This window comes from Gorilla gorilla, chromosome 3 (assembly GCF_029281585.2).
Source record: "Gorilla gorilla gorilla isolate KB3781 chromosome 3, NHGRI_mGorGor1-v2.1_pri, whole genome shotgun sequence".
Taxonomy (NCBI): Eukaryota; Metazoa; Chordata; class Mammalia; order Primates; family Hominidae; genus Gorilla; species Gorilla gorilla.
The window spans coordinates 148,228,776-148,249,187 of NC_073227.2; the positions used below are offsets into that span (position 1 = coordinate 148,228,776).

The 20,412-nt window shown below is 44.1% G+C and overlaps 1 long non-coding RNA gene and 1 pseudogene across 1 annotated transcript; both read right to left on the minus strand.

Annotated features, from left to right (window-relative positions):
- Nucleotides 1-1,054: 1,054 nt before the first annotated feature.
- LOC115934372 (uncharacterized) lies at nucleotides 1,055-15,901 on the minus strand. The gene is made up of 5 exons (XR_008679238.2): nucleotides 15,748-15,901; nucleotides 15,242-15,307; nucleotides 11,438-11,930; nucleotides 5,627-5,862; nucleotides 1,055-2,790 (listed from the first exon to the last, which is right to left on the minus strand). It is a non-coding gene; the product is annotated as an uncharacterized lncRNA (long non-coding RNA).
- Nucleotides 4,893-4,992, minus strand: LOC129533339 (uncharacterized; annotated as a pseudogene).
- Nucleotides 15,902-20,412: the final 4,511 nt, after the last annotated feature.

The following is a 20,412-nucleotide window of genomic DNA, read 5'->3' on the forward strand; positions in this document are numbered from 1 at the left end:
AGCTGTAGGAGTGAAGGATGCAAGGGCAGCACCCAAGCTGTCATTAAAAAAACCAGTAGAACACTTTCTTTACTCTGTCCACTATGTGTTAAAAATACTTGGTGTGGAAGTGTTCAGTAGTTCGTTCTGTTTGTGTCAACATTGTTTTATTTGTTAAGTTTCCTGAGATCAGAGGAGCTTGTTGTCCATTAAGTTGTTCTAATATGATGATAGGTTAAAGCTGTGTGCCAAGTCCATTTAATTTTATAATAGGATTGTTTGTTATAGCAAATACTTTAGAAATGTTAGTTATTTTTAAAGCCATTATTAGTCTTTATTATTACTGATTATAACATTTCATCATGTGGATTTATCATATTTTACTTAATTGTTGCCATATTGTTAGATCTTTAGTTGGTTCTGGTTTTTTTTCTACTAAGTAATGCTAAAGTAAAAGTCATTTACGTATCTTATTCCATTTTTTGGACTTTTTTCTCAAGGTAGATTTTCAGAAACATAATTTTAGGGTCAAATGTTTTAAACGTTTATATTTTTTGGTATCTATTGATCAATGTTCCTTATTTATTTTCTAAGAGAGTTGATTAGTTTACAGTGACAGCAAAAATATGCTAAGGGCCAAGGCTTACTGTACTTTAGTTTGAATATATATTGTCTGGAAACATTTTGTTGTTTGAATTGGGAGGTGCTAGAAAGAAAAGTAAAAACATTTTGTATTATAGTTATAAAATGCACTCTCATGGTTCTATATTTGATAACTAATGATTTCTAACTGGTTGGTCAAAATACAGGTGACAACCTAGGACTTGCAACTGGCATCTGAAGTGAGGGTGGTCTTGTGGGACTGAGCCCCTAACCTGTGGGTTCTGCACTAACTCTAGGTAGTGTCAGAATGGAATCGTGGGATACACGGTTGGTATCCAGAGAGTTGGAGAACTGGTGTAGAAACTCTGCACACACATTTGGTCAGAAGTCTGTGAGTAGAGAGAAACGTGTTGCGGGAAGTCAGGGACCCCAAACGGAGGGACCGGCTGAAGCCACGGCAGAAGAACATAAATTGTGAAGATTTCATGGACATTTATTAGTTCCCCAAATTAATACTTCTATAATTTCTTAGGCCTGTCTTTACTGCAATCTCTGAACATAAATTCTGAAGATTTCATGGACACTTATCACTTCCCCAATCAATACCCTTGTGATTTCCTATGCCTGTCTTTACTTTAATCTCTTAATCCGGTCATCTTCATAAGCTGAGGATGAATGTCCCCGCAGGACCCTGTGATAATTGCGTTAACTGCACAAGTTGTTTAAACAATATGAAACCTGGGCACCTTGAAAAAAGAACAGGATAACAGCAATTTCAGGGAACAAGGGAGATAACCTTAAACTCTGGCTGCCTGTGGGCCGGGTGGAACAGAGCCATATTTCTCTTCTTTCAAAAGCAAATAGGAGAAATATTGCTGAATTCTTTTTCTCAGCAAAGAACATCCCTGAGAAAGAGAATGCATCCCTAAGGGGAGGCCTCTGAAATGGCTGCTTTGGGGACGGCTGTCTTTTACAGTCGTAGATAAGGGATGAAATAAGCCCTGGGTTCGCTTGGCGCTCCTAGGCTTATCAGGACAAGGAAATTCCCGCCTAATAAATTTTGGTCAGATGGGTTGTCTGCTCTCAAACCCTTTCTCCTGATAAGATGTTATCAATGACAATGCGTGCCCGAAACTTCATTAGCAATTTTAATTTCGTCCCGGTCCTGTGGTCCTGTGATCTTGCCCTGCCTCCATTTGCCTTGTGATATTTTATTACCTTGTGAAGCATGTGATCTCTGTGACCCACACCCTATTCGTACACTCCCTCCCCTTTTGAAAATCACTAATAAAAACTTGTTGGTTTTGCGGCTTGGGGGGCATCACAGAACCTGCCGACGTGTGATGTCTCCCCTGGACACCCAGCTTTAAAATTTCTCTCTTTCGTACTCTTTCCCTTTATTTCTCAGACCGGCTGACACTCAGGGAAAATAGAAAAGAACCTACATGAAATATCAGGGGTGAATTTCCCCCGATATCACACGGGCTCTTCTCTCACCTGTCTACCTGCTTAACTTAATAGGAGAGGCAATGCATGGTGCTCATGAACAAGGCAAGCATTAAAGTCAGACCAGACTAACATTTGACTCAGTCCTAATATTCAGGTGAGCTTGGGCAAATCGCTCATTAACCCCAAGTCTTCATCATTTTGTGCATATAATGGGGATAACTGTGGCACCCACCTGTTTTTGTGAGAATCAATGAAATATTATGCTTGATGTTATTGTGATCATGATACTGTCTGACAAGGGCAGTGATGCATGATAACATCAAAAAATTAGAAACTGTAATGAGGTCTCTTGGGCAAAATTCCATACAAGCAAATTACTTTCTCTACAAAGCATTTCTGCCACACTTAATTCACCATTCCCTGAACAAAATGTGCCATCTTCATTGTTCAGGTCTGTATAGTGCTAGTTTCCCTGCCTGGGCAGCTCACTCCATCCCATCCCAGCCCAATCCCCATCTCTCCACCTCCCCCTTCCCTCCCCACTCTCATACAACTCTTCCTTATCTTACAGGACTTGGCTGCAATGTCACCTTAACTGGAAGCTTCTCTCCCTCTCCAGAAGAGCTTCCGATTGCACTTGATGCATGCACTATTATTTGATCATTTTTGAGTTACAGTCCAAGTCTTTTTGTACCCGAATAACATGTTGCCCAGTCAGTTTCTCTTCCTGGATTCAGAAGTCTTTCATGGTAGGTCCAGCTAGAAGTGACAAAAATACATTTAAAAAAAAAAAAAAAAAAAGAGGGATGACACAGACAGACATCAGCACTTAAAAGTTTTAAACGATATGTGAAAAACAAAATTTAAGGGCTTCTAGGAGAAATGTAGGAGGGAAGGTGTTACTGGGAAATATGATAGAAGGTTAATTTTTATTTTATTTTATTTTTAGAGAAAGGGTCTTGCTCTATCGCCTAGGCTGGACTGCAGTGGTGCAATCACAGTTAACTGCAGCCTCAACCTCCAGGGCTTGAGCAATATTCCCATCTAATTTTTATTTTGTTTAAGAAATGCAGTCTTGCTCTTAGCAAAACTAAAGTGCACTGGTGTGATCGTAGCTTACTGCAGCCTCAACCTTCTAGACTCAAGTGATCCTCCAGTCTTAGCCTCCCCAGTAGCTCGGACTACAGGTGTGCACTGCAATGTGTAGCTCATTTTTTTTTTTTTAATTTTTAGTAGAGACAAAGTGTCACTATGTTGACCAGGTTGGTGGTGATCTCCTACACTCAGGCAGTTCTCTCACCTCAGCCTTCCAAAATGCTGGGATTACAGGTGTGAGCTGCCACACCTGGCTGAGGGGGTTAATTTTTAATTATATAAGGAGCTCAAAGCAAATATTAGAAGGAGCCTAAATGCCTCCAGCAGTTGACTGGTACTGGTAAATTGTGATACATCCATATAATAAAATATTATGCAACCATGAAAAGGATTAAGATAGATCAATAGGTATTGGCACAAATGTCCACGAAATATGAAAATATGAAGTGATGTTCAATCACCATGTACGTATCTTGAAGGATATGGCCCATTTTCTCAATTGCAATTATTTCCTGAGATAAGATTATGGGTCTAAAGAGTGAAGGACATTTTTCACTTATTTAAAAGTATTTATTATTTTTATAATTTAATAAAAGATTAAACAGATCATTGAATTAGTAAAAGACAAAGTAACTCTATAAATAAATGGAAAAGACACAGATACCCCAGGCACGGTGGCTCATGCTTATAATACCAGTACTTTGGGAGGGGGTGGTGGGGGGATTGCTTGAGGCCAGGAGTTCCAGACCAGCCTAAGAAACAAGCAAGACCTCCTCTCTAGTAAAAATAAAAAAATAAAAATAATTGACCAGGCATAGTGGCATGTGCCTATAATCCCAACTACTGAGGTAGAAGGATCACCTGAGCCTAGGAGGTCAAGGCTGCAGTGAGTTGAGACTGTGCCACTACACTGAAGCCTAGGAGACAGAGCGAGACTTCATCTCAAAAAAAAAAAAAAAAAGGACAATAAAGAAATAAAGCTAATAAGCTAACATAAGGAAAGATAAAATATGTGACAAATAGGCTGGGCACATGGCTCACAGCTGTAATCAAGCACTTTGGGAGGCCAAGGCGGGTAGATCACGAGATCAGGAGTTCGAGACCAGCCTGATCAACATGGTGAAACCACGTTTCTACTAAAAATACAAAAATTAGCCAGGCATGGTGGCATGTGCCTGTAATCCCAGCTACTCAGGAGGCTGAGGCAGGAGAATCGCTTGAACCTGGGAGGCACAGGTTGCAGTGAGCCGAGATCGTGCCATTGCACTCCAGCCTGGTCGACAGAGCGAGACTGCGTCTCAAAAAAGAAAAAAGAATGGGTGACAAAGTAATAATATGAGGTCTTTCATTTATCACACAGAAAATAACTTGTTAAATTATAATACCTGTGTGGGCGAAGGTGCAGTGAAATGGCCGTTTTCTTGTAGTATTAGTGGTGTTTAAAATGTATATAAGCCTTCCAGCATAAAGCTTGGAAATTTTTTTTAAATCATACAGACAGTGACTCATTATACTGCCTCCTCCAACTCCTGGCCTCAAGCAATCCTCCCACCTCAGCCTCCCAAAGTGCTGGAATTACAGGCTGACAGCCACCATGCCTGAAAGCTTTGCAATTTACATCAAGGGTAATAAGAATGCTCATGCCCTGTGACTCACAGTAATCTCACTTCTGGAAATTTCACCTTTGGATATAATTCAACCTAAACAAAAGGTCACATGCACAAACACAGTGAAAATCTGGGAGTAATTTTTTTCTCTTTTTTTAAAAAAATATGGAATGCTTCACAAATTTGCATGTCATTCTTTCACAGAGGCCGTGCCAATCTCTCTATTGTTCCAACTTAAGTATGTCTGCTACTGAGGCAAGCATGAGTAATTTAAGATAGAGTGGTTAAGTGAAATAAGGAAGAATTATGGAGAATTTAAAAATCTATGCTATTTATAGGCACCTAGTAACAGCTCAGTAAATATTAGCTGCTACTATTATTATTTTTATGGTAATTTCACTCAATTAAAAACTGTCATTAAAAATTACCATTGTCATGGAACGTAATGTCTCCTACTGTATAATTGTAAAAACAGATACAATTTGTCCCTTGGTATATGGGGGGATTAGTTCCAGCTCTCCCATTTCTGTGTATACCAAAATCCACACATACTCAAGTTTTCGAAGTCAGTCCTGTGGAATCCACATATAACACAAATGGGAAAATTAGTGAGGTGTGGTGACAAGCACCTGTAGTCCCAGCTACTTGTGAGGCTGAGGCAGGAAGACTGCTTGAGCCCAGGAGGTTCAGGCTGCAGTGAGCCATAATTGCACCACTGCACTCCAGTCTGGGCAACAGAGTGAGACAGAAGGTTGACTTTTTAATATAATTTTTCTGTTCACTTGAAGATATGGTCAGGATTGTGGCATATGAAAATTCTTCATAAAATAACTATCTAATCCAATTAATGCTGGAATTGGGAACAGCAGAAGTGTCATCTCAGAGCTACTCACAATGAAAGGTGATGTCTGGGGCTCAGGTGTGTTGAGGTCCCCATGCCTGGACTATGGGTGCTGAGTGGGATTTACTTGTCCATCCATTTTCTATATTCCAGCACTGGGAAACTAGGGTTTATCCATCTTGATAAGATATCATTTAAATTCCACTTCGCAAGAACCACAAATGGAAGAAAGGCCATGAAACCGCAGGACAGTACTTGTTCTCAAGGGAATCTTCAGCTTAGGTGGCTCTGTAAAAGAGAAATTACATTGTTGAAAAATCGTCGCAGGTCAGGTGAGGTGGCTAATACCTATAATCCCAGCCCACTGGGAGACTAAGGCAGGAGGATTCCGTGAGGCCAGGAGTTCAAGACCAGCCTGAGCAACACAGTGAAACCTCATCTCTACAAAAAAATTAGAAAATGAACTGGGTGCGGTAAAACATTCGTATAGTCCCAGCTACTCTGGAGGCTGAAATAGGAGGATCGCTTGAGCCCAGGAAGTGGAAGCTGCACTGAGCTCTGATCTCACCACTGCACTCTAGCCTTGGTGACAGAGTGAGACCCTGTCTCAAGACACACACGAACACACACACAAACACACACACACACACACACACACACACACCCAATCTCACTCTGTCCAGCCTTGACTAATCAAAAGGGCCTTCTGGCTACAGAAGAGGTATGCTCTTTTGCAGGACAGGGAGAGACCAGCAAGCTTGTTCACAGACTTTTCCTCATCCTCTGCTTAGTTTTCCAAGAACCCTCACAGTGGAAATGGAGTCCCTGGGAAAATGACCTAAATCTTTGGGTTACCAGGGGAGAAATATGCCTCCTTTGTCAATTAATAAATGGAACATCTGCCTTAAAATCCAGGGAGTTCTGCTAGAATGAATCACTCCCTAAGACCCTGACCAATGCATGGAACGTGAAAAACTGAAGTTTAACTGGGCGCGGTGGATCACGCCTGTAATCCCAGCACTTTGGGAGGCTGAGGCGGGCGGATCACCTGAGGTCAAAAGTTCTAGATCAGCCTGGCCAACATGGTGAAACCCCGTCTCTACTAAAAATACAAAAATTAGTTGAGCATGGTGGTGGACACCTGTAATCCCAGCTACTCGGGAGGCTGAGGCAGGAAAATCGCTTGAACCCGGAAGGTGGAGGTTGCAGTTACTTCTAGAAGAATTTCCATTAGCCCTTTGAAATCCTTCAACATTCATGAAGGCCAAAGAGTTTTCACCTAATTTAATCTGATGGGTATGTGACCAGAGTCTTTCTAGGGAATAGAGACTCCCAAACAGTTCGACTGGGAAGTGAGGAGAGAATTTATTACTCAAAATCAAAGGGAAATGAAAAGAGGCCAACATCCAATGTCATTATTCTTTCTTGGCGGGGAATGGATTCCAGAGTCATTCTGTGACCTTTACATGACCTCCTTATTAGCATCTAAAAGCTTCCAGTGTAGGATGCAGCCAACTAGGTTCTCTTCTAATGTAATAAAATTTGCTTCGGCAAATCTTATGCAGAGCCATCTCCAGGCTCCAGAAACAATAGGCTATAAATTACTGGATCTCCCATTGATACAATGAAGTATGAGCACGGTCCTGAATGACTCCTCTACATACTACTCTGGGTGGCTTGAAGTGAATTTGATACAAGAACTGGAGTGAGTGCAAAGCAGAGCCAGATCTAGGATTAATGTGCTTGGGCCCAGCTCCTCACTACTCACCTATGAGTCTAGTTCCAGAACCCAAGTAGAGGATGGGGAAACAAGGCTCCTGACTTTTTTTCCCTAATGTCTGCATCTCTTTCACATTGCTTATCTCCTTGCAAAGAAACTAAACAGGCTCAACTGAAATAACTAAATGATTAAACCCTATACAGAGAATCTCCAAAGACTGACAAAATATCATTCAAGACTGTTACACAGACAACCTTGAGGATGACTTGATGTACCAGTGATCTACAATATTTGGGATCATTCCAAATTCCCATCAAGGATCTGCCTATATCAACAAAGGAGCCAAGGACCAACCATTCAAATGGGCCCTGCTGCCAAGCCTTTTTTTTTTTTTTTTTTTTTTTTACAATGCCATCTCTTCATATTGTTCCATTTAACAAAACTGCAGCCCTTCATCTATCCTTAAGTCCCTTGGCCAATGGTACAGAGCCAGAGTATGCTACTCCCTAGCAGGAAATCAACAGGATGACCTACTAAACACCATTCAGAAGATGCTAAGACCCATGAATTGCAACAGGAAAGACAAGACAGAGAATTAGTCAGACAGGTACATGCTGTGCCAAAAATGTACTACAGCCCCCACCCAATTCTGCCTAATCCTAGCTGGGCTGACACCAACCTGATGAGACAGGCCTATAAGATCTCAAACTAAAACAGAAACTCCTGAACTGGGTTCTTTCAAACCCAGGAAGCAGCAGTAAATCATTAAAGAACAGATAAGTTCTTAAGGTGAGGGAGAGTTTCAGATAAATGGAATGCTGGTAGAACACAGGGCCCAAAGGAGCAAAAGTTAACCTAAGCCCAGGTAGAACCTTGTTTACTAGAGTATTAGGCATGGGTTGGGGCAACTATTCTAACCAGAGAAACTGGCTTCAGTGAGGGCAAGTTGGCAATCCAAGGTATAGCATGCATAGGGCTGGCAAAATTCAGGGTGACTGAAGCAAAAGCTTCAGAACCAGAAAGACCACATCTGGGGGTAGAGCACAAAACTCTCAAGAGATGAATCTTGGTAAGAGTGAGGCAGAACTATATAGCAGTTTTAGGAGATCTGTTGGTGCCCAGCAAGAGCTCCAAACGGGCCATATGCAGGGATGCAGGCTGTAGTCTCAGGAGAGGAGGTTCACAAAAGTCATTCAGTCCAAGACCTCAAACTGTGTTCTCTACTAAAAGGAATCAAGGTTCCCTAGAGAAATGGCTGACTCCATGTATGGTGCAGTATATTGATCCTGGAACATCTTTTTTGCCAGAAAGCAAGGAAGCCATCAAAGTCCAACAGGATCACGTCAAAAAGATATGAAAGTCAACTTGAAGAGATAATTATTAACCTAGATGAGACAATGTAAGCATCCAAAACAATAAAGACTGCAATGGCCTGAAATACATCAAATGCAAACAATAATCTATGAGTTCATAATGGTATTCAGAAAAAAAACTACTAGCATTAGAGAGAAGGTTACTAGGTCACTAACTCACTACTCTGAAAAGTGACTTAAGATGAGAGGTAGGGTGGAGAATTAGCTATTTATTCAGTCTTTCCTGTACAAACATAAATTTTTAGGGAGATTGAAGCAGATGAAACAAATCTGGAAAAATGGAGGTAACTGCTTAATCTGTGGGTTGGCTGCATGTAGGTTCAACATATTTCTTTCGTGTATATTTGAACCCCCTACAAAAAAGCACAAGACAGAATGTGAGCCAAGCAGCTTAGTGCCTACAAGAGACACTAGGATATGAGGGGTAGTTTTAGCCCTGATGGGCTGAGCCAACTGGAGGTATATAGGGAGGTGCTAAATTGCAGAGGTATCATGTTGCCCAGCACTTGATCAAATCCTAGATCCTAGGTCTGCTTGGTAGCATGCTTCCTAGGTAGTGGATCTGAGGCTACCTATAGAACTTCCTTTGCAGTCGTAATTCACTCAGAAACTACAAAAGTGCTTGCTCTTGAAAATGGAGTCTTTGTCCATTTCATGCTTCTATAAAAGAATACCACAGACTGCATAATTTATGAAAAGGAAAAAAGGAAGGAAAGAAAAAAGGAAGGAAGGAGGGAAGGAGGGAAAAAGGGAAGGAGGGAAGGAAAGGAGGGAAGGGAAGGAAGGAAAGGAAGGAAGGGAAAGAGAGAAAGAGGGAAGAAGGAAGGAAGGAGGGAGGGAGAGAGAGAGGGAGGGAGGGGAAGGGAAGAAAAGGGAGGAGAAGGGAAAGGAGGAAGAAAAGGAAAGGAATAAATTTTATTTCTTAACAGTTCTGGATGTTAGGAAGTCCAAGGTTGAGGGGCCTGCATCTGGTAAGGGTCTTCTTGCTGCATCATCCCACTACAGAAGGCAGAAGGAAAAGAGAGTGCAAGAAAGCAAGAGGGCAAAAGGGGCTGAACTCTGTTTTATAATAAGCCCACTCTGTGATTACTAATCTATTACCACAGCAACAACATTAACTCATTCATGAAGGCTATTGTATTAGGCCCCACATCCCAACTGTTGCATTGAGGATTGAGTTTCCAGCACATAAACTTTGGGGGACACATTTAAACCACAGCAGAGCACTTAGGTTAATTCAACCAAGAGGAGCTGGGAAAATCAAAGGCATGAGAAAGACAGCAAAAGCTAGCAGAGAGAAATGCACAGGTTAAGGAAAAAAGTCACAATGAATCCTGTAGTGCAGGCTACTTTATCAAAAGCACCTAAAAAAGATCTCATTAACTCCCCCAGCTCACCTCCACCCACATCTAAAGAGCCACACACAGCACCACCAAAGGCAGCACAATGAGAACAGCATTCTCCTCAACAGACAAGCTGGGAGTATCTAGATACCTGACCTCAATAGCTCCAGAACAGCCCTAAAACAGCTCCTCCCTAACCACCACTCAAGTCACCAGCTTGCAAAGTATTCAGAAAACCCAAATCCTGACACACCACTATGAAACAACTTAAAACAGCAAAGAACAACCCATTTAAACAGCAATGCCAGCTGCTGGGAAAAAAAGGAACAATGAGTAGAGGAGAAACAGACCTCTTGGGGTCCACCAAGACCCAGTCTCTCAGCTTCAGCACTTTCAAATGCAGAATCCACACCCCTCTGGGGCCTGTGGAGCTCCACAAGGCATGTCGTCCTCAAAGATAAATGAGCAGGCAAGCTGGCTAGAAAACCACTAAGGGTATTATTCTTTAAAGAATCTTTATAGGGTCAAAGAGGAATGGGTCTTAACTGGCTATGTGAACTCCCCACAGATTCTGAGGATGATGTCAGTATCCCTTTCCAGATGTGTTTAACACTTTGCGGTTACTTGTATTCCTGCCACTGAGTGCCAGTGCTTTGCTAATTTGAACTGATTCCAGCTCACGCTGACCCCAGCTCCCTGGATGTTACCATTAGCCAAGACTGTCACCCATACTGTACCCTTTCAAAGAGTCCTAAAAACAGCTCTTCACCTACTCTTCCAAGACAAGTAAAAATGTCTGCCAAAGAAATGGGGAAAAAAGATTCAGAGAGTGAAAACAATTAACAAGAGAGCAAAAAGCAAAGGGGGAGGAGAAACTAGGAAAATCATATATGGGCTCACACCTATTTCCAAAGCTGGGCTAATGTCCTTTTGCTTCTGTCTGAATAAGGCACCAATTTTAAGCTGCTAATGAAAAAAAAAAGAAAAAAAGAAGCAGGCCCAGGCTGGGTGCGGTGGTTCATGCCTGTAATCCCAGCACTTTGGGAGGCCGAGGTGGGTGGATCACCCAAGGTCAGGAGTTCTAGACCAGCCTGGTCAACATAGTGAAACACCATCTCTACTAAAAATACAAAAAATTAGCCAGGCATGGTGGCGCATGCCTGTAAATCCAGCTACTCAGGAGGCTGAGGCAGGAGAATTGCTTAAACCCGGAAGGCAGAGAATGTGGTGACCTGAGATCGCGCCATTGCCCTAAAGCCAGGGCAATGAGAACAAAATTCGGTAAAAACAAAAGAAAAGAAAAGAAAACAAAACAAAACCACCATAAAATAACTCAGACTTAATTAAATACAACCCTAGTGGTGAATGACTAAAGATGGATTACTCATAACAGAGATAACAGTCCAGTAAGAATCCAAGAATCTTACCTTTTAATAACAAAAAAATCCTTTCCGTCGAAAGTAATATCCTCTCAAGGCCAGGAATTCCATTAGTAGAAAGCCTTCCTAAAAAACAAAATTCCTGGACTGGCATGGGTTCACATCTGTAATCTCAGCACTCTGGGAGGCCGAGGCGGGAAGATCACTTGACGTCAGTTCGAGACTGGCCTCGCCAACATGGTGAAACCCCATCTCCACTAAAAATACAAAAATTAGCCTGGTGTGGTGGTGGGCACCTGTAATCCCAGCGACTTGGGAGGCTAAGGCAGGAGAATTTCTTGAACCCAGGAGGCAGAGGTTGCAGTGACCAGCAAGGTTGCGCCATTGCACCCCAGCCTGGGCGATAAGAATGAAAACTCCATCTCAAAAAAAAAGAAAAAAAAAATTCCTTTGGGAAGGCCTTCTACATAAAAATCTTCAACATCAGACTGGAAAAAAGGGTATGGGATCATCACCGGACCTTTGGCTTTTACAGCTCGAGCTATAAGAACAAAAAGAAAAAGGGATATCATTTAAACACAGTATGTAGAAAAGAATAATTATTGAATCTGTACTGGTCTTTAACTTTTACACTTTGATCTGTAATTCTGTTATTGTGATTGAGTCCAAAGAAAAATAGTATGAGTAAAATAAAAAGAACACCAAAAATGCTAATATTCTGTTTACCAAAGTCCGTAGTGAAATATCCCATTAAATCGAAGTGCAGTGACTCACACCCATAATCCCAGCACTTTGGGAGGCTGAGGCGGGTGAATCTCCTGAAGTCAGGAGTTCGAGGCCAGCCTGGCCAACATGGTGAAACCCCAACTCTACTACAAATATAAAAATTAGGCAGGTGTGGTGGCAGAGGCCTGTAATCCTAGCTACTTAGGAGGCCGAGGCAGGGAGAATTGCTTGAACCCAGGAGGTGAGCTTGCCATGAGCTGAGATCATAACACTGCACTCCAGCGTGGGAGACAGAACAAAACTTCAACTTACAAAAAAAAAAAAAAACAAAAAACAGCTAGCAGGTGACATTTGCTACGGGAAGACTAGGGATATGATCTTGCTGCAATCCTTCCATTTTAGTAAATCTAAACAGTGTGAATCCATTCTGTTTCGTCCCCACTCCACTCCAGAGCCAAAACAAGAAAATCAATTATATTTCTATTTCTTTAAAAACATATCTAACTAAATCATCTAATTAAAAGATAATATGCATGGCTCCATACTCTAAAAGAAAACTTATGTCCTGCATATCATGGACATTTGATGAATGCTTATTCAGCTGACTGGTGTAGACTTCAATAATAACCTGTTCAATGCATTATGCCAGATGAATCTTGCATCCCAAAGTAGAAGAAATATTGTTCTTTCAGTTTTCTCTACCCATAAATGCAATATTTACTAATAAAAAGAAAATGAGTTTATTGTTCTAGAGAGTATGAGAATTTTGACAACATGAATTCTCCTGTCCTAGGACATAATTAATACTTAGAGGCATACTATTTCATGTGGAAGCTATCATTAAATCAACGTTAAGTGTTAATTACTTCACATAATCTTCTAATCTGACTTAAGACTGAAGATGTACCTCACGAAGCTGATTTATTAAGTTGTAAATCTTCACCTGTTGAATTCATAAGTTCATGTCTGAAAGGTGAGAATACTTAATATTCACTAGGCAATATTCAGCAAAGTAATATCCACTAGTACATATTTAATATTTCATCATGAACTGTGGGTGTGAAGAGAAAAGACAGGCTGGGCACAGTGGCTCACACCTGTAATCCCAGCAGTTTGGGAGGCCGAGGCAGGCAGATTATGAGGTCGGGAGTTCGAGACCAGCCTGGCCAACATGGTAAAACCCCGTCTGTACTAAAAATACAATAATTAGCTGGGCATGGTGGCAGGCACCTGTAATCCCAGCTACTCGGGAGGCTGAGGCAGGAGAATTGCCTGAACCCAGGAGGTGGAGGTTGCAGAAACCATGATCACGCCACTGCATTCCAGCCTCGGCAAAAGAGCAAGATTCTGTCTCAATCAATCAATCAACAAAAATATAAGGAGGAAGGATTTACTGTGTATTTATATGTCTGGTATTATGTGAAGCACTTTACTATCTTATCAAATCTTCGGGACAGATCTTCAGTTCTCATGACCACAAAAGAGGACACTAAAGCTCAGACAGGAGAAGAGACATGGCCAGCCTGTGTCCCCAGGGCCTATGGTCTTACCACTAGGTTACAGTGTTTCCAGGTATCACATGTTGTGAGATTTTTGCTTTAAAATGAACCAAAAAAAAACCAAAGGCGAAAAAGGCATAAGCTATTAAAAAGTGGGAGAAACACTAAGAGAACCTTAAGCATGTAACTAAAAATATTATGGAAATGTCATTGAATTCATTAGCAAATTTAATGCTAGGTTTTCATTGAGGAGTAGGTTATATTACTTATGATGAAGAAAGTATCATTTTAAGTATATCATTTTAAGTATATTAACATAAATACCATCAATATGGTTTATCATGTTTAAATGTTCACTTAAAGCAATTCAGTTAAAATTCTGCATATCATACAATTTTATAGTTTGCTAGTAGGTTACAAGTAAATAGTCATCCAAATAAAAACATCATGTGTTTTCCACTGGTTGTTGCTCTTTTTAGGTGAGCATTTGATGTATACCAACAGAGAGAGGATAATAACAAATCGCTAATTTCTTTCATCATTATATAAAGGTGGCTTCAGGATAGAATAGTATAAGGGCAATGATGAATTTGAAATCTAACATCAATTCAGTGATGCATCAAGATAAAAGTAGAGACAATGGGGCACCTTGGTGAGTACGGAACATTTTATTTATTTATTTATTTTGAGATGGAGTTTTGCTCTTTTTGCCCAGGCTAGAGTGCAATGGTGCAACCTCGGCTCACCGCAACCTCTGCCTCCTGGGTTCAAGCGATTCTCCTGCCTTGGCCTCCCGAATAGCTGGGATTACAGACATGCGCCACCACGCCCGTCTAATTTTGTATTTTTAGTAGAGACGGGGTTTCTCCATGTTGGTCAGGCTGGTCTCAAACTCCCGACCTAGATATCTGCCTGCCTTGGCCTCACAAAGTGCTGGGATTACAGGTGTGAGCCACCGTGCCCAGATGAATTCCAAATTTAACAAAGCAGACTAACAGAAACAATTCATTTAAAAAAATAATATTTGGCCAGGCATGGTGGCTCACACCTGTAATCCCAGCACTTTGGGAGGCTGAGGTGAGTGGATCAGGAGGTCAGCAGTTCAAGACCAGCCTAGCCAAGATCATGAAACCCCGTCTCTACTAAAAATACAAAAATCAGCCAGGCGTGGTGGCTGGCGCCTGTAATCCCAGCTGCTCGGGAGGCTGAGGCAGAGAACTGCTTGAACCCAGGAGACGGAGGTTGCAGTGAGCCGAGATCGTGCCACTGCACTCCAGCCTGGGCGACAGAGTGAGGCTCCATCTCAAAAAAAAAAAAAATAATTCAATGAAATCCCTAAGATCCAGGGCTTTGCAATAAATATGTAAATAAATTCCCAATCTCCATACTGAAAGTTTAAAAGAAATGCTAACTAATAATTAAAGAAATACAACTTTTCCTCAGCTTTGCAGCAATCTAGAAACAGTGTGTAGACACTAGAAAGCACTTTACAAGGAGAAACGTGTAAGGATGGCATGACTCGCCGGCAGCCCTGGGCTTGTCCACAGTACCCCCATGATGAACAGTAACTCCACTGTGTAAACGCCCATGAACATAAGATTACAGGACTTTTCCAGTTTAGACTTACCATATTTTCTTTCAGACAATTCTTCAATTTGTTTACGTAGATGAGCGATACAATTATTCCATTTCTCTGAAAAGCAAAAGTTGATTCTCAATAATATGTCCCTATGTCAGAGCAGCACTAACATATAATGACTTATTTCATATATTTTACATTCTAACAGTCCATATCATTTTACTGCTTTCAAAAAAAAATTTCCCTTTTTTGGTGGTTCTTAGAATTGGTTTAATGGGAGACTATTAGAGAAGCTGAAAAGCAGGAGGGCAGAAAAGTTCAATCAAATTAAACACAATAACAGGGAGGTCACAATGAGGAGGTCTCCAGGGGTCTTTCAGCAAACTTCCTAAAACATGTCTCAGCTGTGTGAAATAAGACTTTACAGCAGCCGGGTGCAGTGGTGCAGGCCTGTAATCCCAGCACTTTGGCAGCAGAGGCAGGCGGATCGCTTTGATCTCAGGGCAACATAGCCAAAACCCCCCTCCCTAGCCCCACCCCCACCCCATCCCTACCAAAAATACAAAACAGCAGGGCATGGTGGTGGGCGCCTGTAGTCCCAGCTACTCAGGAGGCTGAGGCAGGAGAATCACTTGAACCCAGAAGGCAGACGTTGCAGTGAGCCAAGACCACGCCACTGCCAGCCTGGATGACAGAGCAAGACTCCACCTCAAAAAAACAAAAACAAAAACACAAGGTTAAGAGGGACCCCAGACCTTACAGATACAAGTTTAAGAGGGACCCCTAAGCAAAAAATGCCAACCCTTTTTCTCCCAATCATTGAAACACCAGGAGGGTGTAATAGTTTTGCAGCCTAGCTGTAGCAGGCTGATGCCCCCAAGATGCCCATATCCTAATCCCGGGAACTGGTGAACATGACCTTATATGGCAAAAGGGGCTTTGCAGATATAATGAAGTTAAGGGTCTTTGGCTTTTGGGGTTGATGTACTCACCCGGATCCTTATAAGAGCAAAGCAGGTGATGGAGAGGGTGGGAGGTGTAGTGACAGAAGCAGGAAACTCCAGTCATTCGAGACAGGCAGCACAAGCTGAGGAGTGCAGGCCACCTCCACAACCAGGAAACGGATTCTCCCGCAGAGCCTCAGAAGCCACCGACCCTGCTCCCACCTTGACTCAGTAGGACTTACTGTAGAATTCTGGCCTTCAGACCTGTAAGGGAATACATTTTGGTTGTTTTAAGTCACTAAGTATGTGGTAATTTGTTGCAGCAGCCACAGGAAACTAGTATTGTAGTGCAGCCTCAAAACCCCCCTGAAGGGGCTGGGCTCAGTGGCTCATGCCTGTAATCCCAGCACTTTGGGAGGCCGAGGTGGGTGGATCACTTGAGGTCAGGAGTTCGAGACCAGCCTGGCCAACATGGCGAAATGCCATCTATACAAAAAATACAAAAATTAGCCGGGCATGGTGGCACATGCCTGTAATCTCAGGTACTCAGGAGGCTGAGACAGGAGAATTGTTTGAACCCCGGGGGGCGGAGGTTGCAGTGAACTGAGATTCCACCACTGCACTCCAGCCTGGGTGACAGAGCGATGCTCCATCTCGAAAACAAAACAAAACAAAAAAACCCCACCTGAAGGTGTTCAGTTCTGCCAGCAGTCTCCCACCCAACCCCCAGAAGCAGACATTCCATTGCTGTGGGCCATGGACAGGCAGAAGGAAGCGCCTCCTCATGGCAGAGGCCTACCCAGGAGAAACCCAAGGGAAGGCACTGCCAGGCTAGCCCCTCTCTGCCAAGGCCATATTCTTTTTTTTTTTTTTTTTTTTTTGAGGCCTAGTTTCACTCTGTCTCTCAGACTGGAGTGCAGGGGCACAATCTCAGCTCACTTCGACCTCTGCCTCCCCAGTTCAAGTGATTCTCCTGCCTCAGCCTCCTGAGTAGCTGGGATTACAGGAGTGTAGCATGCCTAGCTAATTTTTGTATTTCTAGTAGAGATGGGGTTTTGCCATGTTGCCCAGGCTGGACTCGAACTCCTTGCCTCAAGTAGTCCACCTGTCTCAGCCCCCCAAAGTGCTGGGATCACAGGAGTGAGCCACTGCACCCAGCATTTGCCAAGACCTTTGATGGCAGGCTTTTTCCAGGTGATCAGTCCTTGTCTGGTCTGGCTCTGCCCCACTCTCCTTCTCACCTAGTTGGAATCCCTAGCTACTTTTCAGTAGAGGAGAGTGTGTACCCCAATCCCAGCTTGGTTCAGATCTGCATTTAACTCATGGAACCTGGCTGCTCCCCAGGTCCTGAAGGAAAAAAGGGTCTCTCTGTGGGTATGATAAAGGATGGGCCTGTCCCCAGAACCCTGTGAGAGGGAAGCCCAATGTCCCACCAGGTTGGCAGGGCTGGGGAAGGGAAAGTGTTATGGTAGCCCCAAGAAAAAAAAGAGGCAGCAGAGGGAGCAGGACAGCGCTCACATGGAACTCATGCCACTGCCTGAGTGAGGGGAGGGAGGAGTGCACGCCAGTGACGTCAGGGGACAGAGAGGCGCAGTTCCAGGGCGGCTTTCCCCCTCACTTCCTGCCATGTTACTCTGATAGCCTCCAGGTGAGCCTGCTCACTTTGTGCCCAAGGGCCTGTAAAAAACCACAGCTCCCCATGGTTATGGCCCCAGGAGTGGGGCAGAGCAGGGAGGAGTCCTGGACAGAGGAGAGGCAGGGGCAGGAGGGAGTGGGCCTCAAACTCCAGGAGGGGGCCCTTCTCATGGGTCCTGCTTTCTGGCTTCTCCTTCCTTACCCCTGGGCTGATCACTTGGGGAAGAAATTAGACAAAGTTTCTCACCCTCAGGCCCAAGGGGTTTAATTACTGGGCCCTTAGGGAGGTGTGAGCCCCCTGAAAGGATGCAAGGTTTTGTTTTGTTTTGTTTTTTGAGACAGAGTTTTGCTCCTGTCGCCCAGGCTGGAGTGCAGTGGCGTGATCTCACCACACTACAACCTGCGCCTCCCGGGTTCAAGTGATTCTCCCGCCTCAGCCTCCGGAGTAGCTGGGATTACAGGTGGCTGCCACCAGGCCTGGCTAATTTTTTGTATTTTTAGTAGAGACAAGGTTTCGCCATGTTGGGTAGGCTGGTCTTGAACTCCTGACCTCAGGTGATCCGACTGGCTCTGCCTCCCAAAGTTCTGGGATTACATGAGCCACTGTGCTTGGCCACAGTGAAAGGTTTTGTGTGGAGAGCATATAACAGTCCACAGCTCTTATTCTCAGCAGGCTTCACGGTCAAAAAAGGTTAGAACTCTTGCTACAGAGCTGTGGAAGCAGCTAGGTGAGGGGCCTGCCAAGGGCACTCTGGGCACTACCTGGGCACTCTCGAGCCCATCATCCCCTAGGCAGGCTGCACTGCTTGGTATTTGCAGAGCTGAGGGGGTGGGGCATGTGGGGACTGTGAAATCGCCCTGAGATGACCCACAGTCCTCAGCTGGGAAGTGAGTGGTGCATCTCCTGCAGCGTCCTCCATCCCTAGAGCCATGGGGCCAGGAGAACTGGCCCTTGCAGCAAGTGAAAAGCCTATTATTGACTCCCTCCCTAGCCATGTAGACAGTGAACCAAGACACTCATATCAGGTAAATGCCTTGGTCTCTGTCACCGAGGTGACCAGTAGGCATTCCCAGATACAGTGAAGGTCCTCACACCAAGATATGCACCTGGCCACCTGAGGAAAGAGAAAGGACTATCTGAGGGGATAGGGCTGAGCTGGGTGTGGAGTGGTCCTTGTGGGTCTTGGTGAGTGGGAGGGGGAGCAGCATGAGCCAGGCCTCGAGGCAGAAGGACAACCAGGAGACAGCCTGGAAAAAGGGCTGGACCCACAAGGGCTCAAGGCTGGCCAGAGGGGAGGTGGGATAGGCTGCAAAGTCCCGAGGTCCGAAGATTGGCCCTGGCAGGAAGAAACCAGCTAAGGTGGGGTGTTACCTACACCCTCGGGGCCAGATGCAGGCCAGAGCCAGCCAATTACCAGGCCCTTAGGGAGGTGTGAGCCCCTTGAAATGATGCAAGGTTTTTTGTTTTTGTTTTGGAGACAGAGTTTCGCTCTTGTCGCACAGGCTGGCACCTTTGCCCAGAGCAGGCACCAAGATTTCTGGCTCTGGGTGTGACCTCAGTCTGGGGAAAAGCCCCAGCCCCCACCAGGACCACCTACCCCTTAGACTACTTCAGGGGCTGAGCCCAAGCCAGGGGCAGGAAGCTAGACTGATGCCTAGGGTAATCCCAACAAAGTCCCTGGTTCCCCACAGCTATGGGGCTGACGGGAAATTACAGCCCAAACCCCAGATGCTGGCTCTCAAACTAACACTGAGCCCTCAGTGCCCACAGGGAGATACAATCAGCGCACTTTCCAGATGGGGAAATGGGCTCAGAGAAATGCAACAGCCTTGCCCAATGCCCCAGACCAGGGCTCCAGGCCCAGAGTGTTCTTTTGTTACTGTGTCCAGAGGGCAGCAGCTGCTGTGATGTACCCACCTGAGCCTGGCAGCTTTCTCCAACTTTGGAAGCCCAGGAGCATGACCCCTGTCCACAGATGCACCTGGCATGAGGCGTGCCCAGAGGGACAGAGGCAGATGAGTTTCGTCTCCTCCACTGGATTGTGAGGGCCTAGAAGGAGACAAGGGTCTGCTTGAGAAGGCAGTGAATACTGAGCAACCTGAGGCAGTGCCCCTCTGGATGGACCCACAGTGCCTGGATGGAACCTGGCTCAGACAGAGCTCAGTTCTGCAGGTCCCTGAGGCATGGAGAGTTCACAGCTACCAAGTGTAGGAGTCTGGATTCAAAGCCAACAGCGTGACTCCAAAGTCCCTGCCCTAGCCCCTGGACCACCCTTGCAGGCCCATCAGATGCCCAGGCCAGCAGCACAGCCGGCCAAGACCAGGGAAACTTGGGGAGCCTCAGAGCACCCCCAGGTATTCCAACCTAATCCTGGTACCCCTGCCTCTCACCACCCTTCTTCCTGCTTTAACCTCAACCCCTACACAAAGCCTGGGCCACTTAATGTGGCATCAAACAGATGCCTCAATAAATCAGAGTCTAATCTTGGAAAAAAAAAAAAAAAGACTTAACAGATATACAATTGCACGTTAGAATGCTAAAGACCATAAACATATAACAACTTAAAGTACATATAAATTCAATATATATCCAATCATTGTGACTATGACACAGTAGAATATTAAAATACTATTTTCAAA